Source organism: Bufo gargarizans, chromosome 2 (assembly GCF_014858855.1).
Source record: "Bufo gargarizans isolate SCDJY-AF-19 chromosome 2, ASM1485885v1, whole genome shotgun sequence".
In the NCBI taxonomy this organism is placed as follows: Eukaryota; Metazoa; Chordata; class Amphibia; order Anura; family Bufonidae; genus Bufo; species Bufo gargarizans.
The window spans coordinates 314,777,228-314,801,538 of NC_058081.1; positions in this window are offsets into that span (position 1 = coordinate 314,777,228).

Sequence of the window (24,311 nt, forward strand, 5' to 3'; positions counted from 1 at the left end):
GACAAGCATGGTAACAAGCAGAATAAGCATGGTAACAAATACATTATTACAATTAATTTATTAAAATATACATATTTCAGTCACATATAATACTAGACACAATGCCCTCATTCCTCAGCCCAACTTAAACCTCTCAAAGCACTGCTGTAGAAATGACATCTACTGCAGCTGTAATTTGACAGTAAAGCCAATTTGAAGAAAAACTATTAAATATCATCCATTGATTGAAAGTTTTATGCCGCTTGCAAACTCATGGACCATGAAGAAAAGACAAGCACCCTGTCATAATTTAATGATGAAAGACATATCTTGAGAAGCATTTATATTATGGGGGAGGGGGATCAGTTACTAGTTGTTTAGACATTTCTAATATAACAGCACTAACAGCACTGACACAGAAAATATCTTGTTACGTGATATTGATTTTAAATGATAAATTATCTTGTTGCCAAACCCATCCATATCAAACCATGAACTTATATAGGTGCATTTCTCCAGTCAGAAGTGAACAGTTACAATTTCAATTTATTTTGATCCCTAAGGTACCAACTCAATATACTCCAGAGTAATGCATCTGACATGTACATTTAAAAAAATAAAATCTATATGGAAAATGGTACAGTATAGCTATGAGAGGAAAATATACTGGAAACCATTTGAGTCGTTTTGAACATGTAATTGTGTGTATATATATATATATATATATATATATATACACACTGCATAATATATAACAAATGAAGAAACCATCTTCACAATTGTGTATGCGGAGGTCATTTAACCGTATAAACCACTGTAAAGGGATTACTGTATATTCTTATAATTTAAAAATACAATTACTCCATAGTTACATAGTTAGAGGGGGGAACAGTAAGACACCCAGACCCACACGCTTCCGTGTTTTTGCGCCTCCAGATACTGTGGTCACATGAGTACGGCATCTGAAGGGTTAAAATTTCACGATTGCCATTATCACCAGTCGCGGACATTAGCCCCTGGTGTCTGCTGTTTAAAACAGCAGGCACCAGGCAGCTATGGCACCCTCTGCACAAGCGAGCAGGTGCCATATTTAAAGTCCTGAATGCCAACGTATATATATGTAATGCAGTCAGGAACGGGGTAAGGATTGATATTCTTGATATTCTTATTTGAACTCATGATTTTGGCTTCCAAAACTTGATCAAGAAAACTGTGGGTAATTACTGGTCGCATTAGCTATTATTAGTGGCGTGTCTGTCACACATGTGATTGATACTTGCCAATATCAGGATCCTGTCATCTGACATATCCTTATGCTGGTAGTACAAGAAACTTTAGACTAGCACATTCATAGTCGCATAAAGCTAGCAGGCAGAAAGCAAACCAAAAAGTTTTATTGTTTGTATGTGTAATGTTGTGCTGCCATACGTTTTTTTGTTTGCTTCCTGCATGCTAGCTTTATGGATGTGCACCTAGGACTATGAATGTGCTAGTCAAAATTTTCTTGTAGTATATATTGAGTGTAGCTGCCTTTTTTAAATTGAGCACTCCCTGCCCATCTGCATGGGGCTTCTGAGCAGAGTATAAATGTAGCTGGTTCCTACACCGCACTGAACATTGAAGACTTGTATTAGGCCCAGGAGAGGCAGTTCTATTAGTGTTAGGTACCCATCTGCAGAAGCCACCTGTCATGGTCTTACCTTCTTGCTGTTCTCCTTCGTTTGACATGTGCTGGCGGCCATCTTGGTTTCTGGGTTTCTTGTAGCCTCCCACCCTGCGGCTTCTCCTACCCACTGGGAGGAGCTGGATGCCTAGCTCATATATATAGGAGGTCTGTGGCTTCAGTTCCTTGCTTGGTCCTCCTGTGTTCACATGCTTCTAAGACTGCTGCTGCTTCTGGTTCCTGATCCTGGCTTCGTCTGACTACCCTGCTGGTTCCTGATCCAGGCTTCGTCTGACTACCCTGCTGGTTCCTGATCCAGGCTTCGTCTGACTACCCTTCTGGTTCCTGACCTCTGGCTTCGCAAGACCCTGCTCGGTTTAGCCATCCGTTTGGACTTTTGCCTCACAGCTTGATTTTCAATAAAGCCTTCTTATTTCCACTTATCTCTTGTTGTACGTCTGGTTCATGGTTCCATGACATTAGGACCAAGCCATGAATTCTGACGGTACAGGGCCATCCTCGCTACCTACGCTGGTTGCCAGACTTGATCAGCAGGATCGCTGTGGCATTGCAAACCCTGCTTGAACGCACGGCTAATTTAGCTTCCGTTGCCGATGGGTCGGTTGTCGCTCCTGGGCCCGCTCCTACTGCCGCTCCGGTTGTTGCGCCAGAGTCTACCCCGACACCTGTTGCTGCGCCTGCGGTGTTTCGGGGGTATGACCGGTTCTGCCCCCCTTCCACAGCGCTTTGGGGGAGAGCCAACTCAGTGCCGAGGTTTCCTTAACCAGGTGGGCATTTATTTTGAGTTGCTGCCACATGCCTTTCCTACTGAGAGATCAAAGGTGGGCTTCTTGATCTCGCTGCTCTCGGACAAGGCCTTGGCCTGGGCCAGCCCTTTATGGGAGAACAACAATCCGGTGGTTGCCGAGTTTTCCGGTTTTGTTGCTTCTCTTCGGAAGGTATTCGATGTGCCGGCTCGTGCTGCCTCTGCTGCGAAGCTCCTTATGTCCATCAGACAGGGTTCACGATCCGTAGCTGAATACGCCATTGAGTTTCGTACCCTGGCAGCAGAGGTGGGCTGGAATAATGAGGCTCTGGTCGCTGCTTTCTCTCATGGTCTCTCGGATGCCTTGAAGGATGAGGTTGCAGCTAAGGACCTACCAGTGGAGCTCGAGTCTCTTATTTCTTTCCTGATTTTGATTGACACCAGACTCAGGGAGAGACCTTCCTTTAAGGAGAGCCTGCGGAGGTCTTCTAACAGATTGGCGCCTACGTTTGCTGTCCCACCCGTGCCTCCCTCTCCTCCCACGCCTCCTGGGGATGACTTGTCTGGGGGTGAACCCATGCAGCTGGGGTTTGCTCGCCTGTCCGAGGGGGAGAGGGCACTCCGGAGACGCGAGGGCCGATGCATGTACTGTGGTCTCGGTGGGCATTTTCGGTTGGCATGCCCGAACCGTCCGGGAAACGCTCGCACCTGAGATCCTGTCGGGGGCAGATCTTGGGTGGAGTCTCCTCGTCCCCGGTTTCCCGTGTTGACAAACCACTGATTACCGTTGTCTTCTCCTGGGTCGGGGGCTCGGTGACGACCCAGGCGTTGGTGGACTCTGGTGCTGGTGGTTTGTTCATTGATAGTGTGTTCGCTGCCGCCAATTCCATTCCTCTGCAGCCTCGAGGTTCACCACTGGCTCTTGAGGCGATAGACGGCAGACCCCCTCTGCCGCCACACGTGACTCATGAGACCCTTCCAGTGGGGATGGCCATTGGTGCCGTTCACAGAGAGTCGGTCTGTCTCCAGGTTATTTCGTCTCCACACTACTCGGTGGTCTTGGGGTACCCCTGGCTCCAGAGGCGTAATCCGACTTTCGATTGGAGATCGGCCGAGATCCTCTCGTGGTCACCGCAGTGTGGGGCTAGTTGCATCCATGGGTCTGTCAAGTTGCTGTGTACTTCCTCGGACTCTCTGTTGCCTCCTGAATATGAGGAGTACCGGGATGTATTCGATAAGGTGTTGTGCGGTTGCCCTACCTTCGCACCGCCCATACGATTGTGCCATAGAGTTACAATCTGGTGCCGTTCCTCCTCAGTGGCAAAGTCTATCCACTGTCGGTAGCGGAAAATGAGGCCATGGAGGAGTACGTGAGGGAGGCGCTTTCACGCGGACACATTCGCAAATCCTCGTCCCCGGCAGGGGCTGGATTTTTCTTTGTGAAAAAGAAGGGCGGTGAGTTGAGGCCTTGCATCGATTACAGGGGTCTCAATCGCATCACGATCAAGAGCGCTTACCCGATACCCTTGATTTCCGAGCTGTTCGATCGCCTCAAAGGGGCCACGGTCTTTACCAAACTCGACCTGAGGGCGGCATATAACCTGGTAAGGATCAAGGCGGGCGATGAGTGGAAGACCGCGTTTAACACCAGGACCGGTCATTATGAATCCTTGGTTATGCCCTTTGGGTTGTGCAATGCGCCCGCAGTCTTCCAGGAATTCATCAACGATGTTTTCCGTGACCTGTTGCAGCAGTGTGTGGTGGTCTATTTGGATGACATCTTGGTATATTCTGAATCCATGGAGGCCCACATTATGGATGTCAGACGAGTGTTGCAACGGTTACGAGAGAACAAGCTGTTCGGTAAGCTTGAGAAATGCGAATTTCACCGATCCCAGGTAACCTTCTTAGGTTACATAATTTCCGCTGAGGGGTTCTCCATGGATCCTGAGAAGGTTTCGGCTGTCTTACAGTGGCCCCAGCCCAGTGGTCTTCGTGCCCTGCAGCGCTTTTTGGGCTTCGCCAATTATTATCGGAAGTTCATCAGGGACTTTTCCATGCTAGCCAAGCCTCTCACGGATCTGACCAGGAAGGGCAGTAATCCCCAGGTCTGGCCGCTCGAGGCCATCCGAGCTTTTGAGGCTCTAAAGTCCGCCTTTGTGTCGGCTCCGATTCTGTCGCATCCCAACCCTGGGTTGCCTTTTGTCCTCGAGGTGGACGCGTCTGAGACGGGAGTAGGCGCCCTTCTGTCTCAGCGTAGAACACCAGAGGGTCCTCTGCTTCCTTGTGGGTTTTACTCCCGGAAACTGTCTTCCGCGGAGTGCAACTATCAGATTGGTGACAGGGAGTTATTGGCCATCGTGCAGGCCCTTAAAGAATGGAGGCACTTGCTCGAGGGCTCGGTGGTTCCGGTTCTCATCCTGACGGACCACAAGAATCTGACCTACCTCTCTGAGGCCAAGAGATTGACACCACGTCAGGCCAGATGGGCTCTGTTCTTGTCACGTTTTAATTACGTGGTCTCCTACCTACCCGGTTCCAAGAACATCAGAGCGGATGCCCTATCACGGCAGTACTCCGAGCTGTCCGGGGAGGAGTCGATTCCGACTTCGGTCATACCTCCGAATCAGATCCTGGCCGCCATTCGCACCAGCCTGACCTCTCCCCTGGGTGAGCAGATTTTGGCGGCTCAATCTGGTGCTCCCTCTGGGAGACCCAACGGCAGATGTTTTGTGCCTGAGGAGTTGCGCACTCGGTTGTTGCGAACCTACCATAACTCCAAGGCCGCGGGGCATCCTGGAAAGAATCAGCTGTCATGGGCTGTTTCACGTCTGTTCTGGTGGCCTTCTCTACGTTCCGACATCGCCGCATATGTAGCGGCATGCTCCGTTTGTGCCCAGAGTTAATCCCCTCGGCACCGTCCGTTGGGACTTTTGCAACCCATAGCCACCGGGGAGCGTCCATGGTCACACCTGGGGATGGATTTCATTGTGGACCTCCCTGCATCCCGAGGCCATACGGTCATTCTCATGATTGTGGATCGGTTTTCCAAAATGTGCCACTGTGTTCCTCTCAAGAAGTTACCCTCTGCACGAGAGTTGGCCACGATTTTTGCCAGGGAGGTCTTCCGGTTGCACGGTTTGCCCAAGGAGATTGTGTCGGATCGGGGGAGTCAGTTTGTGTCCAGGTTCTGGCGCTCCTTTTGCTCCCAGTTGGGGATTCATCTCTCTTTCTCCTCGGCCTACCACCCTCAGTCCAATGGGGCCACAGAACGATCCAATCAGGCCTTGGAGCAATTCCTTCGTTGCTATGTCTCCGATCACCAAGACAATTGGGTTGACCTCCTGCCTTGGGCTAAGTTTGCCAGGAACACGGCGGTGAACTCTTCCTCTGGGACGTCTCCCTTCATGGCCAATTATGGGTTCCAACCTGCCGTGTTACCGGAGGTATTCTCTCCCCAGGATATTCCGGCTGTGGAGGATCACCTTTCCGTCCTACGTGCTTCTTGGGTACAGATCCAGAGGTCCCTTGAGGTCTCTGCGCAGCGCCAGAGACTCCAGGCTGATCGCAGACGAGCGCCCGCTCCTTCCTACCAGGTCGGAGACCGCGTATGGTTGTCCACCCGCAACCTCAACCTTCGAGTGCCCACTCCCAAGCTGGCGCCTCGCTTTGTTGGTCCCTTCCGAGTGCTTCGCAGGGTAAACCCGGTAGCCTATGCCCTTGCGCTTCCTCCTGGCATGCGGATCTCCAACGTGTTTCATGTCTCCCTGTTGAAGCCACTGGTGTGTAATCGTTTCACTTCCTCGGTTCCTCGGCCTCGTCCGGTCCAAGTGGGCAATCGTGAGGAGTATGAGGTGAGCAATATCCTGGACTCACGCCTGGTCCGCGGTCGGGTACAGTTTTTGGTGCATTGGCGTGGTTATGGTCCAGAGGAGCGTTCCTGGGTTCCCTCCGCAGATGTCCATGCTCCTGCCTTGCTCCGAGCCTTCCACGCACGCTTCCCTCAGAAACCGTTCTTTACTCCGCGGAGGAGGGGCCCTTGAGGGGGAGGTACTGTCATGGTCTTACCTTCTTGCTGTTCTCCTTCGTTTGACATGTGCTGGCGGCCATCTTGGTTTCTGGGTTTCTTGTAGCCTCCCACCCTGCGGCTTCTCCTTCCCACTGGGAGGAGCTGGATGCCTAGCTCATATATATAGGAGGTCTGTGGCTTCAGTTCCTTGCTTGGTCCTCCTGTGTTCACATGCTTCTAAGACTGCTGCTGCTTCTGGTTCCTGATCCTGGCTTCGTCTGACTACCCTGCTGGTTCCTGATCCAGGCTTCGTCTGACTACCCTGCTGGTTCCTGATCCAGGCTTCGTCTGACTACCCTTCTGGTTCCTGACCTCTGGCTTCGCAAGACCCTGCTCGGTTTAGCCATCCGTTTGGACTTTTGCCTCACAGCTTGATTTTCAATAAAGCCTTCTTATTTCCACTTATCTCTTGTTGTACGTCTGGTTCATGGTTCCATGACACCACCTTGATGCCTGGAAGATGGACCCGACACACATTTGATCAAAAATGTGCGCAAAGAGCTTCTATTTCTTCATGTATAGTAAGTATAATACCACTTCAATTTAGCATAATCCCTACTCCCCAGTTGTATTGTTTGTATGTCTAATGTTGTGCTGCAATACATTTTCTTATCGCTTCTCTTAATGATAACAATATTGGCTTAAGTTTCATGTATGAAATACAACCTGAATGCATCACTTTTCTTGATGTAGAGGTAAGACTTGCCTCAGGTAATTTGACAACTTCAGTATTTCGTAAACCTACAGCTACGAATAGCATCTTACATTGGAGTAGTCATCATCCAGCCACAGTGAAAAGAGGTATTCCTAAGGGGCAGTACCTGTGTATATTATAGGAACTGCTCCAATAACGAGAAATTCTATCATGAGTCAAAGAAAACTTAAAAATAGACTATCTCAGAGAGGCTACCATAATTCTACCCTGAAAGAGGCCTTCCAGATAGCAGAAGGAAGTAGGAGAAGTGATCTACTTGTACGAGGGTCAAAAAAAATGATAATCTGATCTGTTTGATTGCGACATTTGATGTAGCCAATAAGGAAGTTGTTAACATTCTAAAAAACTATTGCCCAATTTTGGCCATGGATAAGGACCTCTCTAAAGCCATTGTACCCTTTCCACAGATCACTTATCATAAGGACCATTTAGTACACAGTCATTACACTGGCCCAAAACATCAGGGTACTTGGCTTGATAGAAGAACAATAGGAGTCTTCAGATGTGGCACGTGCAAGGCTTGTAATTTTATACGAACATCTAAAACCGTGACATGTTCTGTAACCAATTATATTCATACGATTAGAAACTTTATCAATTGCAAGACTAAGGGAGTCGTTTACATATGCCAATGCCCCTGTCCCAAGGACTACATTGGGAAGACCTTCTGAAAATTCTGACGGAGAGTGTGTGAACATACTAATGACATTGTTAAACGTAAGGATACCCCCATTTCTAATCACGTTAACCAATGCCACGAGGGCAACCTGAATTATATTACTTTTTCAGCATTGGAGGTCATCCCACTGTCTCCAAGGATGGGTGACTGGGTTCAGAAGATTCTCCAGAAGAAAACTGAGTGGATATATTGCTTTTGATCCCAGTCACCAGACGGTCTTAATGAGAGACTGACCTATACGATTTTCATTTAAACGGTCTCTCCTGCCCTATGGGCTTTGCCTCAAGTAATACTGTTATTGTCCCTATCTGGTCCAATTTTGTGCGAGAAGCACCTAAACTATTCATGGTGACCCCTCTTAGTTGGGTTCCTTTATCTATTTATTAGTGTCTAGTGATACTTCATCATAGTATGGGGTCCCTCTCACTATTATTTGAAAATCTGTTTATCCTTATGTCTTTCTCCCCTTTCAGTAATAGGTAGCTAGTGATAATTTATTTGTACCAGATATACTATTGCTATATACACGTAAAAGGATTTTTGGGGTGGACTATAAGTATCATTTGGGGGCGCAGAGTCCATATTCTTAGTAGGCCTCTCTTTCTGACCTTTGTGCCTTCTCTTCTGCATAATCGGAGCTTTGCTTTCCACATGTGCCTTCCGAGTACAGAAAGTCACGTGCTTGCGCTTCACCTATGCGCTCCATTGTCTGGAAGTTCTCTCTCCAGCGTCCAGAAGCTACTAGTGGTGCCTGCGCTTAAATTCTGTCACTAGCTACAATACCTCGCCTGAATATCGGTGTGCCAGGCTTTGTAGGGTTACCAATGCCAGTAAGTATAGCTTTGTGTGATATGTCCACTGTTAGTTGTGCAATTGGATGGTGATAAATTCTCTCCAAATATACTTTTTCCAGCCTTATATATCGACTGACATGATGCGCTTCATTTCAACTCCACAAGTGACCTCAGAGAGCTAAGTAACCTTTTTATCCATTGATCTATCCCTACTATTTTATTTAGTGATCACCCCCTGATGAGCCTCGAGTTGCGGAAGAAACATGTCGGGGTTGCAATATTCTAGGTTATCTGTATACCTTAGCAGTAAATACATGCTTGGTATGTACTTGTATGTAGGGTTTTAGCAGGGTGTTGTTCAGGGCTTAGGTATGGGGACAGGGTGCCTCCCTGGGCAGAGACTACCGTCAGGGCCGGATAGTAGTGTTGATCACGAATATTCGAATTTCAAATTTTTATCGCAAATTTAGGTACTTAGAAAATTTGCGGATATTTCGAATATAGTTATATATATTCGCAATTTCGAATATTCACATTATTTTTTTTTAATCAGTACACATGATCCCTTCCTGCTTCTAGCTTGTGGGCCAATAAGAAGGCTGCAATATACTTGACTTTAGGAGTAGTAGTGTTTGCAAATTTTGCTCTATATTCGTTTTTTCGAATATTCGCTATATTGCTATATATTCTTGTTTTAGAATATTACGAATATTCGAAAAAACAAAGTTATAGCAATAGTTATAGTTGTAATTTTTTTCCAATCTGAACTTCAGATGAGAAAAAAATTACAACTATTAGAGAAAGAAGATTATAGCACTATATTAGCTAAGTTGCTCTATATTAATTTTTTTTCGAATATTCGCTATATTGCTATATATTCTTTCTTTAGAATATTACAAATATTCGAAAAAACTAAGTTATAGCAATATAGCGAATATTCGAAAAAAATCTAATATAGAGCAATTTAGCTAATATAGTGCTATACTCTTCTTTGTCTGATAGTTGTAAGTTAAAAAATTCGCCCAAAAAATTTAAATCCGAAAATTTGCATATTACACAATCATTACCTTTAACTTTTGAATTTTCAGCGAATATTCTAAAAAATATTCACGAAATATCGCAAATTCAAATATGACCCCTGCCGCTCATCACTACCGGATAGGTTTAGCTCTTGTATCTACCCAGCCTCCTCCTGCCATCCCAGAGATATCGGTAATACCTGCACCGTGCCTGTTAACTTATATATTTCATACATTTTTATTGTTAGGCGAGTGCTATTCTTTCACATTTTGGTTATCATTAGGTTTGTCCTATTACCCATAATATATAAATAAAGGTAATTTTAGAAGCACGCCGTACATTTCTCTTTTTCGCTTATGCTAATTTAATTATTACGTGTCCATTTTCTGAAACATCTGTTACTATATTCTAATTTTCACTACTTGAGGGTGAACCTTTTTTTCGCTCCATCATTTGATTAATTATGGCTGATGCTATAGATAACCAACCATATCAGAACATTAGAATACATCACCTTTGATTTACTAACATCTATCTGCATTTTAGAAAGCTCAAAGTAACACAGGATGAACAAATAAAAAAATCCAGGCATATAATTGTTGTATAAGGAAATATGCAGTTAGCTAGTGCTGACAAATAAAAACCAAGACCTTTTTGGAATTCCACTTCTAGGTCTTTGACCCTTTCAGATCAGAACAATGTCTGGTCACGCTGCTTTTTGTTTAGACAAAAAATGTGAAAGGCACAATGTCCTTGACTTTTCTCTGCTATAATATAACACGGCAGCCACTGTATTTATCTCCATGTAAGAGAGAATTTCTTAACAATTACATTCATTTGCACAATACAGTTCTCCATCCTCTCACCTAACAATGAGAATGTCTTTCAAAGAGGAGTCATTTTCTATGAAGAATACCAATTAACAGATTAATTTCAGAGAAAATTAAAGAACTTTTGTCATTGAAATGCATTCTCTTAGAGACCGCATAGATACATTATCTGCATTTAATGCATTCGTCTGAAAATTGGACCAGCTACACCTTTCTTGCAAGGAAATTTATGATTTATATAAAAGAGTTCTAAAAACTACTTCATTACTTTCTTGGTCAATAACACAAATGGCTTATCGATCTCATTATGAAAAGGTTGAAAAAGCTAATTCTGCAATTTATGAAATATGCTGCACCCAAAAGTGTACAAATCTGTAAATCTAAATTTAAACAGCAGCTTGTTAATTGTATGATGAGAGTTATTTTTGCATTGCACAGCTCATTTCTCCTCAGACTGTACGGTTTATCTGCAAATGGAGTGTAAGTCCTTTGAAGGACTTCAAATTAATTGATCTGCTGCTGTTTTAGCCTGTCCATGCCTCTATTGAGAGACATTTGCAAAAATATTCTTCTTGCTGTGCAAATGTGTCTGAATCTCTGTAATGTAAGCATGGTATTATTTGTAGAACTAATATATTTTTAATTTCATATAAAGGGAAGAAAATATGTCAGGTTATTTCTTCATAGCATGAAGTAGGTTAAAAATTGCCTTGACTCCCAATGTCCTCAAAGATATACTCACAAGGTACCAGGAAAGTGAGATATGGGCTACTGTATGCAAAGTCCTAGCACTATAGAATTCCTGTTCTTTTTTCTTTCCTAGCAAAATAGATCCTCATTAGAGATGAGCGAATCGAAGCTGACGAAGTGGAATTCGATCCGAATTTCAGGAAAAATTAGATTTGCACCAAAGCCGAATTTCCTCATGCATCGTGGTAACGAATCACATTTTTTCATAAAATGGCTGCTGCACGTGTGAGAACATGGAGAAAGGAACTCTGGGAAGGTGGGATCACCCATAATGCCATGCATGCAGCCAATCAGCAGCCAGCCAGCCCTGTGATGTCACAGCCCTATAAACAGCCGCAACCATCTTAGAGTACTAGTGTACTTAGTGCAGGGGGAGACGTCTGCAGGTGCTAGGGACAGTGTTAGAAAAAACTTCGTTGTGCTGAAAAAAAATGATTTACAAGTGCAGGATAGATTATTCCAGGTGTAAGGAAAGGATAGGGAGGAATCATTCCACAGCATTTATGTAGAACAGGGTTCAGTAGGGGAGGTTACAGCCTGGGTAATAGGAACAATCCTATTACACCTTGTAGCACTGAGTGGGGATCCAAATTGCCATTATACAGCTCTGTAATTCCAGCAAACCGTTCTTATTAGGGTGCAAGTGCTAATTGATACAGGCATTAACAGGGTTTATTACAAGATACTATTTATATGTCTTATTTGACCATTTGCGGTGCAGTCAGGGGCCTTGATCGGGTCTTGAAGAATCAGGGGCACAAGCCCCAAGGCACATGAATACCGCCGGAAAACTGTTTTGATATACTGTATATACCCCAATATATACTGTATGTGTATACATAATATTTAAGCACCAAGACCTCCCCACAGCACATAATACTAACACCACCACTACCAAATGCCACAATACAGTATAAATTAGACCACTACAGCCACATTACAGTTTCTCCTAATAATACACACACATTTCCCCTATAATACACAAAGAACATATACAGCTCCTTTATTCACAGTATATACTGCATGAACAGCTCCTCCGCTCACAGTATATACACAGCTGCTCCTCTCACAGTATACACAGCTCCTCCGCTCACAGTATATACACAGCAGCATCTCCGCTCACGGTATATACATCTCCTCCGCTCTCAGTATACACAGCTCCTCCGCTCACAGCATATACACAGAAGCTCCTCTGCTCACAACATATACACAGCATCTCCTCCACTCACAGTATATACACAGCATCTCCTCCACTCACAGTATATACACAGCATCTCCTCCACTCACACTATATATACAGCGTCTCCTACGCTCACAGTATATACACAGCATCTCCTCCGCTCACAGTTTATACTGCATGCACAGCTCCTCCGTTTACAGTATATACACAGCATCTCCTCTGCTCACAGCATATACACAGCATCTCCTCCACTCACAGTATAAACACAGCATCTCCTCCACTCACAGTATATACACAGCATCTCCTCCGCTCACAGTATATACACAGCATCTCCTCCACTCACAGTATGTACACAGCATCTCCTCCACTCACACTATATATACAGTGTCTCCTACGCTCACAGTATATACACAGCATCTCCTCCGCTCACAGTTTATACTGCATGCACAGCTCCTCCGTTTACAGTATATACACAGCATCTCCTCTGCTCACAGTATATACTGAATGCATAGCCTCTCCGCTCACAGTATATACACAGCTGCTCCGCTCACAGTATATACACAGCATCTCCTCCGCTCACAGTATATACACAGCTGCTCCGCTCACAGTATACACAGCTCCTCCCCTCACAGTATATACACAGCATCTCCTCCGCTCACAGTATATACACAGATTCTGCTCACAGTATATACACAGTATCTTCTCCACTCACAGTATGTACACAGCATCTCCGCCGCTGACGGTATATACACAGCATCTCCTCCGCTCACAGTTTATACTGCATGCACAGCCTCTCCGCTCACAGTATATACACAGCATCTCCTCCGCTCACAGTTTATACTGCATGCACAGCTCCTTCGTTTACAGTATATACACAGCATCCCCTCTGCTCACAGTATATACTGAATGCACAGCCTCTCCGCTCACAGTATATACACAGCTGCTCCGCTCACAGTATACACAGCTCCTCCCCTCACAGTATATACACAGCATCTCCTCCGCTCAGGAAAAATACGTACCTGGGATTTTACTTTCCTTGAGTCCGGAGGCAGCACACCATGGGTTAATCCGACCTCATCAGATCCTTGGACCGCCCACCTAGTAAGACAATTAGAGATAGTTAGTTAGTACCTATATAGGAGGTCCTCTAGCCGCATCCCCTTGTGTTTTAAAAAAATAGATTCAGACAAAAAATTCATGCGAATGAAAGATCTTTATTTGGGAGGGTATATATGTGCTGCCTCCGGACTCAAAGAAAGTAAAATCCCAGGTACGTATTTTTCCTTTCCCTCTTCGTCCTCCGGCAGCACACCATGGGATTTTTATAGATCACGAAGGGGGGGGATCAATCTGCAAGGCTGCATTCAACACTCCAGTGCCGAAGGCTGAGCTTTTAGCGTTGATGTCCAGCCGATAGTGCTTGACAAAGGTGAGAGACTTGGACCAGGACGCAGCGTTACAGATGTCTTGGATAGAGACTTGCACTTGTTCCGCCCAGGAAACCGCGGTAGCCCTTGTTGAATGTGCTCTTAGAGGGAACGGAGAAGAGAGACCTTCTAATTCGTATGCTTCTATAATCGTAGACCTTATCCATCTAGCCAGGGTGTCTTTAGATGGCTGATGACCCTTCCTTGATCCCGAAAAAGACACAAATAGGCTTTCTGCATTCCTGAAATCTGCTGTTCTCTCCAAATAGATTTCAATGGCTCTTTTAACATCTAGAGTATGTAAGCGTTCCTCCTGACCGTTAGCAGGGTCAGGAATAAATACAGGTAGGAAAGCTTCTCTATTCACATTGTCCGTGGAAGAGATCTTCGGTATAAAGGAGGGCATGGTACGCAACAATACACCGTCGGGCAGGAATCTAAGATAGGGATGTCTCGAGGATAAGGCCTGTAGTTCTCCTAGGCGCTTTGCTGAGGTAATAGCCACCAGAAATAAAACTTTGTAAGACAACCATTTAAGGTCTGTATCTTGAAGGGGTTCAAAAGGCGGAGTCAACAACTTCCTAAGGACCAGGGAGAGATCCCAGACAGGGACAGGTTCTCTCAAAGTTGGCTTCAGTTTCCTTATGGCCTTGAAGAATCTGGATGTGAGAGGGTGATTAAGAAATTTATTCTCTGTCATCACATTGATCGCTGTCATATGAGCCTTTAAAGTATTGGGCTTAAATCCCTTCTGGAAACCCTCTTGGAGGAATTGTAGAATGGACTTGACTGTAACCTCTGGATAGTTAGATTCTGTTTACCAGGCCACAAACTTTTTCCAGATTCTTGCATATTTCATATTAGTGGAATTTTTGCGTGAGCACAGTAGGATAGAAATCACTGATTCGGTAAGGCCTTCCTGTTCTAGTCTGGCTCTCTCAGTCTCCAGGCCGTAAGGTGTAGCCTGTCCAGATGTTGATGGTACAGGCCGTTCTGAAGAAGTAAGTTGGGAACTAGCGGTAGCTTCCAGTATTCTCTCTTCGACATTTGAAGCAGGAGAGGGAACCAGGACCTTCTGGGCCAGAATTGGGCTATTAGGATGGCTTGGGGTCTCTCCAGCAGGATCTTCCTCAGAACCCTGAGGATGAGAGGAACAGGTGGGAAGAGATAGACGAATAGGTGCTTCCAACTGATGGAGAACGCATCCACTACTGTGGGCCGATCCCTCCTGTTTAGGGAGCAGTAGTTGGTCAATTTTCTGTTTTCCTTGGATGCCATGAGATCCCAATCCGGACAACCCCATCTGCTTACTATTTGTTGGAATATAACAGGATTCAATTCCCATTCCGACTGACTGATCTTCTTCCGACTCAAGAGATCCGCTCGAGTATTCAAGCAACCTTTTATATGCGCCGCTCTTAATTCTGAGAGATGTACTTCTGCCCAAAGGAAGATCTCCTTGCACAGATTCAGAAGCGCAGCATTCCTTGTACCTCCTTGTTTGTTCAGGTAGAACACCGCTGGAAGATTGTCTGAACGAATCATCACATATTTTCTCTCGATGAACGGCTGGAAGTGGAGCAGGGCAAGAAATATTGCCTTCAGTTCTCTGTAGTTTGAAGAACGCTTCTTCTGAAGCATCGACCATTCCCCCTGGATCCATTTGTCCTAAAAATTGCCTTGACTCCCAATGTCCTCAAAGATATACTCACAAGGTACCAGGAAAGTGAGATATGGGCTACTGTATGCAAAGTCCTAGCACTATAGAATTCCTGTTCTTTTTTCTTTCCTAGCAAAATAGATCCTCATTAGAGATGAGCGAATCGAAGCTGACGAAGTGGAATTCGATCCGAATTTCAGGAAAAATTAGATTTGCACCAAAGCCGAATTTCCTCATGCATCGTGGTAACGAATCACATTTTTTCATAAAATGGCTGCTGCACGTGTGAGAACATGGAGAAAGGAACTCTGGGAAGGTGGGATCACCCATAATGCCATGCATGCAGCCAATCAGCAGCCAGCCAGCCCTGTGATGTCACAGCCCTATAAACAGCCGCAACCATCTTAGAGTACTAGTGTACTTAGTGCAGGGGGAGACGTCTGCAGGTGCTAGGGACAGTGTTAGAAAAAACTTCGTTGTGCTGAAAAAAAATGATTTACAAGTGCAGGATAGATTATTCCAGGTGTAAGGAAAGGATAGGGAGGAATCATTCCACAGCATTTATGTAGAACAGGGTTCAGTAGGGGAGGTTACAGCCTGGGTAATAGGAACAATCCTATTACACCTTGTAGCACTGAGTGGGGATCCAAATTGCCATTATACAGCTCTGTAATTCCAGCAAACCGTTCTTATTAGGGTGCAAGTGCTAATTGATACAGGCATTAACAGGGTTTATTACAAGATACTATTTATATGTCTTATTTGACCATTTGCGGTGCAGTCAGGGGCCTTGATCGGGTCTTGAAGAATCAGGGGCACAAGCCCCAAGGCACATGAATACCGCCGGAAAACTGTTTTGATATACTGTATATACCCCAATATATACTGTATGTGTATACATAATATTTAAGCACCAAGACCTCCCCACAGCACATAATACTAACACCACCACTACCAAATGCCACAATACAGTATAAATTAGACCACTACAGCCACATTACAGTTTCTCCTAATAATACACACACATTTCCCCTATAATACACAAAGAACATATACAGCTCCTTTATTCACAGTATATACTGCATGAACAGCTCCTCCGCTCACAGTATATACACAGCTGCTCCTCTCACAGTATACACAGCTCCTCCGCTCACAGTATATACACAGCAGCATCTCCGCTCACGGTATATACATCTCCTCCGCTCTCAGTATACACAGCTCCTCCGCTCACAGCATATACACAGAAGCTCCTCTGCTCACAACATATACACAGCATCTCCTCCACTCACAGTATATACACAGCATCTCCTCCACTCACAGTATATACACAGCATCTCCTCCACTCACACTATATATACAGCGTCTCCTACGCTCACAGTATATACACAGCATCTCCTCCGCTCACAGTTTATACTGCATGCACAGCTCCTCCGTTTACAGTATATACACAGCATCTCCTCTGCTCACAGCATATACACAGCATCTCCTCCACTCACAGTATAAACACAGCATCTCCTCCACTCACAGTATATACACAGCATCTCCTCCGCTCACAGTATATACACAGCATCTCCTCCACTCACAGTATGTACACAGCATCTCCTCCACTCACACTATATATACAGTGTCTCCTACGCTCACAGTATATACACAGCATCTCCTCCGCTCACAGTTTATACTGCATGCACAGCTCCTCCGTTTACAGTATATACACAGCATCTCCTCTGCTCACAGTATATACTGAATGCATAGCCTCTCCGCTCACAGTATATACACAGCTGCTCCGCTCACAGTATATACACAGCATCTCCTCCGCTCACAGTATATACACAGCTGCTCCGCTCACAGTATACACAGCTCCTCCCCTCACAGTATATACACAGCATCTCCTCCGCTCACAGTATATACACAGATTCTGCTCACAGTATATACACAGTATCTTCTCCACTCACAGTATGTACACAGCATCTCCGCCGCTGACGGTATATACACAGCATCTCCTCCGCTCACAGTTTATACTGCATGCACAGCCTCTCCGCTCACAGTATATACACAGCATCTCCTCCGCTCACAGTTTATACTGCATGCACAGCTCCTTCGTTTACAGTATATACACAGCATCCCCTCTGCTCACAGTATATACTGAATGCACAGCCTCTCCGCTCACAGTATATACACAGCTGCTCCGCTCACAGTATACACAGCTCCTCCCCTCACAGTATATACACAGCATCTCCTCCGCTCAGGAAAAATACGTACCTGGGATTTTACTTTCCTTGAGTCCGGAGGCAGCACACCATGGGTTAATCCGACCTCATCAGATCCTTGGACCGCCCACCTAGTAAGACAATTAGAGATAGTTAGTTAGTACCTATATAGGAGGTCCTCTAGCCGCATCCCCTTGTGTTTTAAAAAAATAGATTCAGACAAAAAATTCATGCGAATGAAAGATCTTTATTTGGGAGGGTATATATGTGCTGCCTCCGGACTCAAAGAAAGTAAAATCCCAGGTACGTATTTTTCCTTTCCCTCTTCGTCCTCCGGCAGCACACCATGGGATTTTTATAGATCACGAAGGGGGGGGATCAATCTGCAAGGCTGCATTCAACACTCCAGTGCCGAAGGCTGAGCTTTTAGCGTTGATGTCCAGCCGATAGTGCTTGACAAAGGTGAGAGACTTGGACCAGGACGCAGCGTTACAGATGTCTTGGATAGAGACTTGCACTTGTTCCGCCCAGGAAACCGCGGTAGCCCTTGTTGAATGTGCTCTTAGAGGGAACGGAGAAGAGAGACCTTCTAATTCGTATGCTTCTATAATCGTAGACCTTATCCATCTAGCCAGGGTGTCTTTAGATGGCTGATGACCCTTCCTTGATCCCGAAAAAGACACAAATAGGCTTTCTGCATTCCTGAAATCTGCTGTTCTCTCCAAATAGATTTCAATGGCTCTTTTAACATCTAGAGTATGTAAGCGTTCCTCCTGACCGTTAGCAGGGTCAGGAATAAATACAGGTAGGAAAGCTTCTCTATTCACATTGTCCGTGGAAGAGATCTTCGGTATAAAGGAGGGCATGGTACGCAACAATACACCGTCGGGCAGGAATCTAAGATAGGGATGTCTCGAGGATAAGGCCTGTAGTTCTCCTAGGCGCTTTGCTGAGGTAATAGCCACCAGAAATAAAACTTTGTAAGACAACCATTTAAGGTCTGTATCTTGAAGGGGTTCAAAAGGCGGAGTCAACAACTTCCTAAGGACCAGGGAGAGATCCCAGACAGGGACAGGTTCTCTCAAAGTTGGCTTCAGTTTCCTTATGGCCTTGAAGAATCTGGATGTGAGAGGGTGATTAAGAAATTTATTCTCTGTCATCACATTGATCGCTGTCATATGAGCCTTTAAAGTATTGGGCTTAAATCCCTTCTGGAAACCCTCTTGGAGGAATTGTAGAATGGACTTGACTGTAACCTCTGGATAGTTAGATTCTGTTTACCAGGCCACAAACTTTTTCCAGATTCTTGCATATTTCATATTAGTGGAATTTTTGCGTGAGCACAGTAGGATAGAAATCACTGATTCGGTAAGGCCTTCCTGTTCTAGTCTGGCTCTCTCAGTCTCCAGGCCGTAAGGTGTAGCCTGTCCAGATGTTGATGGTACAGGCCGTTCTGAAGAAGTAAGTTGGGAACTAGCGGTAGCTTCCAGTATTCTCTCTTCGACATTTGAAGCAGGAGAGGGAACCAGGACCTTCTGGGCCAGAATTGGGCTATTAGGATGGCTTGGGGTCTCTCCAGCAGGATCTTCCTCAGAACCCTGAGGATGAGAGGAACAGGTGGGAAGAGATAGACGAATAGGTGCTTCCAACTGATGGAGAACGCATCCACTACTGTGGGCCGATCCCTCCTGTTTAGGGAGCAGTAGTTGGTCAATTTTCTGTTTTCCTTGGATGCCATGAGATCCCAATCCGGACAACCCCATCTGCTTACTATTTGTTGGAATATAACAGGATTCAATTCCCATTCCGACTGACTGATCTTCTTCCGACTCAAGAGATCCGCTCGAGTATTCAAGCAACCTTTTATATGCGCCGCTCTTAATTCTGAGAGATGTACTTCTGCCCAAAGGAAGATCTCCTTGCACAGATTCAGAAGCGCAGCATTCCTTGTACCTCCTTGTTTGTTCAGGTAGAACACCGCTGGAAGATTGTCTGAACGAATCATCACATATTTTCTCTCGATGAACGGCTGGAAGTGGAGCAGGGCAAGAAATATTGCCTTCAGTTCTCTGTAGTTTGAAGAACGCTTCTTCTGAAGCATCGACCATTCCCCCTGGATCCATTTGTCCTGAAAGTGTGCTCCCCAACCACTGCTGGAGGCATCCGTGGTGATTTCCACCGGAGACCTGAATAGGAATACTTTCCCCCGGGAGAGATTCTTGGATGAAAGCCACCACTTTAGACCTTGTACGGTTGAGGTTCTTATATTTACTCTCGCCTCTAGATTGTGTCGAGTGTAATGCCAGGTTCTCAACATATCCTGCTGGAGGTCTCTGGCGTGTATCAAGGCCCATGGTACCGCATCCGATGTCGCTGTCATATGGCCTAAGGTCTTCATAACCCTGCGGACAGAGGGGGAACGTAGGGTCATTAGGGTCTTTATTTATTTTCTCAAGACTTCTACCCTCGCCGGAGTTAGGTATAACATCATGGAGTTCGTATCTATTAGGAGACCGAGGAACTTCTTGGAGGTAGAGGGGGTGATGTCCGACTTCTTCCAGTTTATCAAGAAGCCCAGGGATTGAAGAAGCTCTATTGCTGCCTTGAGATGCGCTTGCAGAATGTCTCTGGAATCTGCTGCAATGAGCCAATCGTCCAGGTAGGGAAAGACGAGGATTCCCTGAAGGCGTAACTCTGCTGCTATGACGACTGCCATCTTCGTAAATACTCTTGGTGCAGAACACAGACCAAACGGAAGTGCCTTGAACTGAAAGTGAAGGGTTTTCCTCTTGACCTGGATTGCCACCCTCAAGAATCTTCTCGCCGAGTTCTTTATTGGTATATGGAGATATGCGTCCTTGAGATCCAAGGACCCGAAGAATTGATTCGGTCTGAGTACTGCTGTGATGGACCTTATTGTTTCCATCTTGAAGTGTATCTTTTCCATGTGATGGTTCAGGTACCGTAGGTCTATAATCAGCCTGTTTCCCCCATCCGCTTTGGGGACAGCGAATATTCTGGAGTATACTCCTTTCCCTTTTTGATTGAAGGGTACTGGTTCTAGAGCGCCTTTTTCCAGGAACTCCTGCAGAAGATGGAAGAGACATTGATTTTTCTCGTTCAGGACGAAACGATTTCGAGGGGACCGGCAGAATTCTAAATCGTATCCCTCCTTTACTATCTGGAGAGACCAGATGTCTGACGTTATTTGTTTCCATTCTGAATAAAAATGGGACAATCGGCCTCCTACTTGACATTTGGCGTCAGAATTCGGTTTTGGGCTGCTTGGAATCCTCCGACTTCTTCCTATATCCCTCTGCACCCGGCCTATTGCTTGATCTTCCCCTGTGAGGGCGTCCTCTGAAGCTGGATCTTCTATAATCCTGGCCCTTATAGGGACGAAAAAACTTAGCTTTTTCTTTCTTTTTAACTTGAGGGAAGTTGAGGACCTTATCCTCAGTGTTGGACTCCAGGAGCTTGTCCAGATGGGAACCAAAAAGCTTGCCAGGCTCAAAGGGCAAGGAACACAAGTTGCTCTTAGACGCAGGGTCACCAGACCACAACTTCAGCCATGTGGCTCTTCTTACGGAGTTGGCCAGGGCCATATTCTTTGCTGTCAGCCTCAGGGAGTCAACAGGGAAATCGCATAAGAATTCCGCAGCTAGTTTTAAAGTCGGCAATTGTTGGAGTAATTCCTCTCGGGAGACTCCATCCTCAATATCCCTTCCAAGGTGACTCAGCCAGACGCGCAGCGCACGTGCCACTGGAACCGCGGCCATAGATGCCTTATTCAGGGAGGCCATATAAGTATGAAGTCTCTTCAGGAGGCCATCCGCCTTCTTATCCATAGGGTCCTTTAGTAAGGAAGAGTCATCACTAGGAAAGAAGGATTTCTTAGCAAGCCTTGTAACAGAAGGATCTACTCTAGCGGGGGCTTCCCAGCTTGTGGATTCGGCCGGATCCGTTTTATAAGCGGCCCTGAATCTGGATCCTAGGTTGATTTTACCGACAGGATGTTCCCATTCCTTGTGCATAATAGAGTTCAGCACTGGATGGCTGGGAAAAAACGTAGCTTTCGTTTTAGGGAAGTAGAAGAGGTTCTCTTCATTCTGTTCCGAGGGTTTCTCTTTTTTGGACTCCATGATGTTCTTGACCTCTTTAATAAGGAGGTTGGCATCATTTTTATTAAACAAGAAATTGTCCTCCAATACTGGCAATTCTGGATCCGAATCTGACGATACTTCTCCTTCAGACCGGGAAGTTTGATCAGAAGAAGCTGGAGAAACATAACGCTTTGATTTCTGCTTCTTCTTACTGGACTTTTCTAAAAAGGCCTTGAGTAAGGACATCAGCTTTCTGGTATCGGAATCCGATACATCATCAGAATGAGCGCAGTTCTTGCAGATGTTAGACACAGCATCCTCAGGGAGCGGTTGGATACAGGAAATGCATAGAACCTGCTTCTTAGGTTTTTTTTTGCGGACCTTAAAGGGGAGCTTTCCAGGCAGTCGACGCACACATCTTCCAAGCACTTATCAGGAAGGGGTTGTTCACAAGCACGGCAGAGCCTGTGTTTGGTCTTCCTAGACCTCTTACTGCTGGAGCTGGACATCTGCAAAAAAGAAATAAATTATAGTCTTAAATTTGCAGGAGGAGAAGGCTGCTTGACACAGGACAGGCAATTTACCTTAAAACCGCAAAAGCTCTGCTGCCAGGCACAAGGGCAGTGAGCTAGAGGCTTACCTAGCTTATATAATTCAAATTTGGCGCCCAGACGCCCAGCGCCTGCGTTCCACATGGTGCGTTCCACCGCACCGGAAGTTAGGGACAAGACTTCCGGTCCCTTCGTTACTGCCGGGGCGCCGCTGGAATATGGAAAAAAACACGCCAGGGACCATACATGGCGCCCCGGAGACGCTTCAATAAGGCGGGCACGATCCTAACTGTCCGCACGAGTGACGGCCAGTCTGCTGAGGACATAAAAAAAACACAAGGGGATGCGGCTAGAGGACCTCCTATATAGGTACTAACTAACTATCTCTAATTGTCTAACTAGGTGGGCGGTCCAAGGATCTGATGAGGTCGGATTAACCCATGGTGTGCTGCCGGAGGACGAATAGGGAAACAGTATATACACAGCTGCTCCGCTTACAGTATACACAGCTCCTCCCCTCACAGTATATACACAGCATCTCCTCCGCTCACAGTATATACACAGATCCTCTGCTCACAGTATATACACAGTATCTTCTCCACTCACAGTATGTACACAGCATCTCCGCCGCTGACGGTATATACACAGCATCTCCTCCGCTCACAGTTTATACTGCATGCACAGCTCCTCCGTTTACAGTATATACACAGCATCTCCTCTGCTCACAGTATATACTGCATGCACAGCCTCTCCGCTCACAGTATATACACAGCAACTCCTCCCCTCACAGTATATACATAGCATCTCCTTCGCTCACAGTATATACACAGATCCTCCGCTCACAGTATATACACAGTATCTTCTCCACTCACAGTATGTACACAGCATCTCCGCCGCTCACGGTATATACACAGCATCTCCTCTGCTCACAGTATATACAGCAACTCCTCCGCTCACAGTATATACACAGCATCTCCTCTGCTCACAGTATATGCACAGCATCTTCTTCGCTCACAGTATATACACAGCATCTCCTCCACTCACAGTATATACACAGCATCTCCTCCACTCACACTATATATACAGCGTCTCCTATGCTCACAGTATATACACAGCATCTCCTCCGCTCACAGTATATACACAGATCCTCCACTCACAGTATATACACAGTATCTTCTCCACTCACAGTATGTACACAGCTTCTCCGCCGCTCACGGTATATACACAGCATCTCCTCTGCTAACAGTATATACACAGCATCTCCTCTGCTCACACTATATATACAGCGTCTCCTATGCTCACAGTATATACACAGCATCTCCTCCGCTCACAGTATATACTGCATGCACTGCTACTCCGCTCACAGTATATAGACAGCATCTCCTCCGCTCACAGTATATACTGCATGCACAGCTCCTCCACTCACAGTATATACACAGCATCTCTCGCCACTCACGGTATATGCACAGCTCCTCCGCTCACAGTATATACACAGCATCTCCTCCGCTCACAGTATATACAGCAGCTCCTCCACTCACAGTATATACACAGCAGCTCCTCCGCTTGCAGTATATACACAGATCCTCCACTCACAGTATATACACAGCAGCTCCTCCGCTCACAGTATATACACAGCATCCCCTCTGTTCACAGTATATACTGCATGCACAGCTCCTCCGCTCAAAGTATATACATAGCAGCTCTTCAGCTCACATTATATGCAGAGATCCTCAGCTCACAGTATATACACAGCAGCTCCTCCGCTCACAGTATATACACAGATCTTACGCTCACAGTATATACACAGCAGCTCCTCCGCTCACAGAATATACATAGCTCATCTGCTCACAGTATATACACATCTCCTCTGCTCACAGTGTACACAGCTCTTCCACTTACAGTATATACACAGCAGCTC